Source organism: Suricata suricatta, chromosome 1, assembly GCF_006229205.1.
Source record: "Suricata suricatta isolate VVHF042 chromosome 1, meerkat_22Aug2017_6uvM2_HiC, whole genome shotgun sequence".
Classification (NCBI taxonomy): Eukaryota; Metazoa; Chordata; class Mammalia; order Carnivora; family Herpestidae; genus Suricata; species Suricata suricatta.
Genome location: NC_043700.1, coordinates 186748083 through 186754098, shown reverse-complemented (window position 1 = coordinate 186754098; position 6016 = coordinate 186748083).

The following is a 6016-nucleotide window of genomic DNA, read 5'->3' as shown; positions in this document are numbered from 1 at the left end:
ATCTGAAAAAAAAGTCCACATCCTATAAGACACACTGTATTATGTTTCAACTTCTGGATTATTTTTACTGTCACCTTTTATTTACTTGTTAGCCTTGTTAATGTCCATCAGCATAGTTACTCAGAACTCCTCACTCATTTCTCATATTTACTATCTTAGCTAAAGTGTGTTATTTCACCCAAGTTTGTTCCTGAGTCTGTCTTCACCTGTTTTATCTCATAAGGTTGCGATGCCTTATCTTTGCAGTCTATCAACACCATCTCATCTACACAGAGATCAGTTAAACAGAAATCATATGTGATAATGTGAAATGCAGTCTAAACTTCCACAAAACACAGTATAAATAACTAGGAAAACTTTCTTTGCCCAATACATTTCACATATGAAAACAGATCTGCACCAAAATTATGTAAAATTGAGTTTCAGGAACTGAAAGAAGCAGTTGAGGTCATAAAATTCCTTCTTTCCACTTTTTTTTTTGCTTCTTCTTTATCAAGGAAACTGATGTCCAGGCCTTGATGACTTATCTAAGATCTCACAATAATGACTGAGGAGGAAATCAGGTTAACCCGGTACAGAATGATCCAGGGGATTTCCATTGTGGAAAAGACTTCGGCAATGAGATTAGGCCTGCAGTTTCATACTAGGGACAGGGTGTATAAGTACCTGTCGAGTAGATACATCGACTGTATCATCTCTAACCCTTGTAACATGTCCACTAGGGATGAATTATTATCTTCATTAAAAAAATTAAGATATGGAGGCTAGGTATTAATTAATGCTAAGAAAATTCTGTAGACATTTATCAAACTATTTAGCTGGGATTCAACTCCAGGTCTTTCCGGACTCTATCTTTCTGACATGATGTCAGAACTAATTCTGAATCAGATATTAGGAAAGAATGATATCTTAGCCAGTCCTTATGAAAGCTTCAAAACACTGAACTTTTTCCTCATTAAATTAATCCTTTGGGCACCTGCATGGCTCAGTCAGTTAAGCGTCCAACTTCGGCCCAGGTCATGAACTCACAGTTCATGGGTTCCAGCTCCGTGTTGGGCTCTGTGCTGACAGCTTAGAGCCTGGATCCTGCTTCAGATTCTCTTTCTCCTTCTCCCTCTGCCCCTCCCCTGCTCACACTCTGTCTGTCAAAAATAAATAAACATTTAAAATTTTTTAATTAATCCTCTAATTTATTCAACTTATTGACTATGGAGTAAAGAAGTTAATAGAACACCCTTTTATATCAAGATATATATAACCTAAAGGAAGAGAAAGATAAATAATAAATAAAACTACTTACAATATTAAATGTTCAGCTCATGCTACAGATTTTGAATTCTTTTGAAATTAAGTGCTCTTTTCTTCTTTCTGTAAGTTCATTGGGGTTTATTCAGGTTGACATGAGATGTATGATTATTCCTTGTAATCAAAATAGTGTACAAATGGTCGTTCTTGAATCCATTTTTATTTACCCATTTGTTTAGTTACTGATTTGTTTATTTCTTCCTAATAAGCTGCAGTGTAATATACAGCATGGTCTTCACGATCCTAAATCCTGAGTGACAGCCTGTCTGTCCTAACACTTAGGAGATGCATGGTCTTGAGCAAATAACTGAGATACTTTGGGACTCAGTTTCCAAAGTCAGTTAGAAATGTTGTCTCTCACACAGAAGAAACTCTTAAGGCTAGCAACAAACTAAGTGTTGATGGGGGGAAGTGGGTGGAGATGGGCCAGATGGGTGATGGCAAGGGGAGACTTTGTTGTGATGAGCACTGGGTGTTGTATATAAGGGATGAATCACTAAATTCTCCTCCTAAAACCAATATTTCACTGTATGTGAACTAAAATTTAAATTTAAAAAAATTTGGCCCTCAATTTCCTCCTAAATAAGTTGTGTACCACCTGTTGGGGTCTAATGCTCTTAAGTGCACAAGTGAAATAGTGGATCTAGATGTAATTCATGAACTCTAGATTGCTAAAAAAAAAAAAAACCCTCACATTTTAATAGGTGCTTTGCATATTTATTTCAAAAGAGCATAGACATATTCCAGGGCACAATACTGATCACACCCATGACTTGGAGAAAACTGTAATGACAGGATCATTCCTTTTCTCAAAAAAAGGAATTTGGAAAACGTTAGTGCAGAATTTATCTAGATGTAGTTGTTGCAAATTGGGATAGTGGAACCATAAGACTCAAAAAATCGACAGTATATAGTCAAAATATATGTATTGGATGAGTATATAACCAGAAATATTTGAAAAGAGAGAAGAGGAAGGTGAAAATTTATGGCAGAAATTAAAATACACTGCATGTCCTAATGAACAAATATACTCAGTGAGATTCATTTCTTTGTCAAGTGGTGTGATATCTTAGGGAAGTTTATGTTGAAGTATCAGGGGGAAATGACCCCCTCCCTTTTAAATTGGTGGAAGGATTAAAAAAGGAGTCAGATTTTCTGCATTTTTCTGAAAGTGCAGATGCGTGTCCTCTAGCTAGATATCAGAAATCCCTGTTGGGAGGGCAGCCCCACATTCAACTTGGCTCTTTTCTCTCAGGATCCAGATCTGAGAAGCTGCAGACCTGAAGTCTGAGGCCATGGAGGGAAAGAGACACAGGATGTCCCCAGTCTGCAGGCAAGAATACCAGTCAAGAAACAAGTGGAGAACTTGCCTTCTTAAGATTACAAATTCTATATTCCCTTCCAAAGATGCTACTTTTTGAATGTTAAGTGCTTTCCTCCTCATTCCTTCTCCACAACTTCAACCCCCTTCCAAGTTCTTGTTTCTCACTAGTATTATTCATTGACCACATAGACCAATCTTCCTGGGTCTAGATTAATGACCTTTACAGATGAAGGCTGAGTCTGCTCTTGTTTCTGTTCTTCTTAGATGAGAAGTATTTACATACATGAAGGCACTGCTTGGCCTGGAGGAATGACCCTTCTGACTCAGCTAACCTGTATTTCCAGAAAATCAATGAGTCTGCCAGACTCCATCAAATGCTCTTCTTAAAATTTCAGCCCAACTGGCTCACTGTTTGCACTGGGTCGGTGTGCTCACCTCTCCTAAGCTGAATTTTCTCATCTGTGAAGTTATGGGATGCAAATGGGTGCTCCCAAATAGCCCTTTGGCTTTAAAAACTCTCTGGACATGATGCTCATGAGGGAATTGCTGCCATTCCTCCTCTATTTCTTTATTCTTTTCCAGCTCTGACTTGATCTAATCTTAAAACTTCAATGGAAGCTTCTAGGTCTGCCTGGGTATTTCCATCTGTTCCTTTGATTATCGTCACTTTATGCCTTTTGTTTGACTTGTTCTGAGCAGATTTTTCTCCATGGAATGATTAACTGGTTGAATTCCTAATATCAGGATCAACTAAGAGATATAATCTTTTTACCTTCTTTTTCTGTAAATGTAGAAACTGAAGCCTAGGGACAGATTGCTTATTCTTCAAAGCACTTAGTATGATATGGAATAACAGAATTATTGTTGTTTTCTTTAATATTCATCTTCTCCAGGGAGCTGTCAGGACCACGAGGGCAGTGCCAAACTTGGTCTGTGACCAGCATCTCCAGGCCTTGCCCTAGAATGTTCCTAAAGGTACTAATAAATACTATAATTGGACCCAAGTCTTACAATAAACAATGTCCTCAAATTTAGACCTCTGTTATTGCCTCCAAATCAAGTTACACATGCAATAGCATTGAAATTTATAGAATTTGGAGGAAAAAAAGTTTTTCATTAGAAATTTAAAGTTATGTCCCACTTCCTGGCCCCTCCTGCTATCGTGACCTAATAAATTATTTTCATAAAACCTGATCTTGAGATAATTGTTATGGTGATATTTTCTCCAGTAAAGTGAGTCAATATTACATGGAAATACTTTTGTGGATTTCTTTGTTTCATTTTTAAACTTTTTTTTGAATGTTTTATTTATTTTTGATACAGAGAAAGACAGAGCATGAGAGGGGGAGGGGCAGAGAGAGAGAAGGAGACACAGAACTGAAGCAGGCTCCAGGCTCTGAGCTAGCTGTCAGCACAGAGCCTGACGCGGGGCTCGAACCCATGAACTTGAGATCTGACCTGAGCCAAAGTCGGAGGCTTAACCGACTGAGCCACCCAGGTGCCCCTGTTTCAGGAGCAACTGGAAAATTAAAGTGCTTTGAGCATCTCTCAAAATACTCAGCGACTGTAAATGAATGAATGAAATGACTTGGTCTCAGAGCTGGGCTTCTTACCTGAGTCTCTTGACTCCTAGTCCAGATTCTGAATGTCTCAAGGGCATGTGTGATGACTCAGCTTGGCACATTCTCATCCCTGAGCCTGAGCGGGTGGTTTCTTCTGCATGACTCACTCCTCTGCCCTTTGTAACATGGAAAACTTCCTGATCATTCTGCTGGCCTCAGCTGAGAGGTAACCTGCTCCAAAAATCCCACCCTTATGCATGCCTCCTTCATTTTGGTTTATGTGCTTCCTGAAGGCAGATGCCTTTTTTTTTTGTTTGCTTCTCCCTCCCAAATTCCAACACAGTGAGCAGGTCCAGTAAAAGTTCTCAAGTTGATGAATTATTTAATTCTGTATGAACCTACATAAGCACACGTAGAGGTGACTATGAGAATACTTGTTGAAAATGGTTTACTTGGTCTTTGCAGCTATTTCTCTACCTGGGCATCTCTCGTGCTTTTCCAAGGCTGCGACCAATATATAAAGTGAGAAGCTGGATTATCATTCTCATCCCCGATAACTTATCTTTGCCTGATGCTGGTTTTTCTCATTAGCTCTTACATATAGAGAGCTGAGATTGTTCAAACCAAGTATATGGCAATGTGACATTGCCACTACTGCTTCTCATTGTTTAACAGCCTTTCCTTTAGACTTTTGGTTCCTTACCCAACTCTTCAAATCGCACTCATATGTTTAAGCAATAATCCAACAGATATTAATTGAATATCTACTTTATGCTAAGCATTGATCCAACACTGGTGCTATAGTAGTGAACAGGACAAAGAAGAATACTTGTCTTGGTGGAGCTCACATGCTAATGCTTGGCTTAACTTGTAAGCCTTTGTAAAAATGTCTATGATTTATTATTTCAGTTGGCCGAGAAGGCATCATGGGTGTACACTGACCCTGTTTTCATTTTAACCAAAAATTTTCCCAATTCTCCTCAGGAATGAGGTAGTTTTCTGTTTCAGGAGAAAATGGGCTCTTCCTCAGCCCCAAGGACTGAATCATGATCGAAGTCAGCTTTTTCTTGCTGGTCTTGACTCTCTGGTAAGGGATAGGTTTGGAAAAGGGCAGGTTACACAACTCTGTCCAATGACCCAGTAAGGGAAAGGTCTACTGGGAAGATCAATGGAGATTGCCTTATACTTAAAATGGGGCACAAGTCATGGGTGTTTGTCTGTCTTATTCTTTTTTTATTTTTATTTTTTATAGTTTATTATCAAGTTGGTTTTCATATAACATCAAGTGCTCTTCCCCCAAGTGCTCCCCTCCACGACAATCACCCCCTCCCCCTTCCTGCCTCCCTCCTCAGCCCTCAGTTTCTTCTCAGCATTCAAAAGTCTCTCATGATTTGCCTCACTCCCTCTTTCTAACTCTTTCCCCCCTTTCCCCTTCCCATTGTCCCCTATTAGGTTTCTCCTGTTAGACCTATGAGTGACAACATGTGGTATCTGTCCTTCCCTGCCTGACTTATTTTGCTTAGCATGACTCCCTCCAGGTCCATCCATTTTGCTACAAATGGCCAGAAGATGTGGTATATATATATGTGTGTGTGTGTGTGTGTGTGTGTGTGTGTACAAGGGAATACTACATGGCAATGTCTTATTCTTAAAATGGGGCACAAGACATGGGTGTTTGTCTCCATCTAGACATTGTAATTGCATGTGACATCCGGTATAGGCACAGCCATGCTGGGACAATGAGGACAAGCCACACTGGACGAATCAAGGAACAAGGAAATAAATAATCTGTGCTCTTAGTGATGACATCTGACTGCTAACTTTA